Below are 1176 nucleotides of genomic sequence, written 5' to 3' on the forward strand. Positions count from 1 at the left end.
AAAAAAAAAAAAAAAAAAAAGTCCATCTCAGGGTTCCCTTAAAAGCTCACTGAAGCCTTAATCTCCCAGGCTCAACTGAACCTCCCATCTCTGCCTCCTAAGTAGCTGAAACCACAGGCAAACAACCACACCTGGCTAATTTTTGGTAGAGATGAATGTCTCACTATGTTGTCCAGGTTGGTCTCAAACTCCTGGGGTTCAAGCAATCCTCCCACCTCAGCTTAATCCCAAAGTATTGGGATTATAGGTGTGAGCCACCACGCCCAGCTTGATAGCTCATTTCCTTTTGGCAGTGAATAATATTCCATTGTGGATGTACTATAGTATATTCATTTATTTACCTACTGAAGGACATCTTGATTGCTTCCAAGTTTTGGCAATTATGAATAAACCCGCTGTGTGCAGGCTGTCGTGTGGACATAAGTTTTCAACTCATTTGTGAAAATACCAAGTACTGTGATTGCTGGATCACATAGTAAGACTATGTTCAGTTTTGTAAGAAAATGCCAAACTGTTCTCCAAAATGGCTGTACCAGCAATTTTGCATTTCTACCAGCAATGAATGAGAGAGTTCCTCTTGCTACACATCCTATTTGTTGTCTGGATTTTGGCCATTCTAATAGATGTGTAGTAGTATCTAATCATCATTTAAATTCCCATTTCTCTGATGACATATGATTTGGACCATCTTTTCATATGCTTATATGCCATCTGTATATCTTCTTTGGTGAGGTGTCTGTTAAATTTCTGGCCCATTTTTAGGCTGGGCAAGGTGGCTCATGCCTGTAATCCCAGCACTTAGGGAGGCCGAGGTAGGTGGATCGCCTGCGGTCGGGAGTTCGAGACCAGCCTGACAAACATCTCTACTAAAAATACAAAATTAGCCAGGTGTGGTAGCATATGCCTATAATCTCAGCTACTCAAGAAGCTAAGGCAGGAGAATCGCTTGAATCTGGGAGGTGGAGGTTGCAGTGAGCCAGTATCACACCATTGCACTCCAGCCTGGGCAACAAAAGCAAAACTCCATCTCAAAAAAAAAAAAAAAATTTTTGGTCCATTTTTAAAATGCATTGTTTTATTATTAAGCTTTAAGAGTTCTTATGTCGGCCGGGCGCGGTGGCTCAAGCCTGTAATCCCAGCACTGTGGGAGGCCGAGGCGGGTGGATCACGAGGTCA

The sequence above is a fragment of the Cebus imitator genome, unplaced genomic scaffold, assembly GCF_001604975.1.
Source record: "Cebus imitator isolate Cc_AM_T3 unplaced genomic scaffold, Cebus_imitator-1.0 Scaffold258, whole genome shotgun sequence".
NCBI classification, from domain to species: domain Eukaryota; kingdom Metazoa; phylum Chordata; class Mammalia; order Primates; family Cebidae; genus Cebus; species Cebus imitator.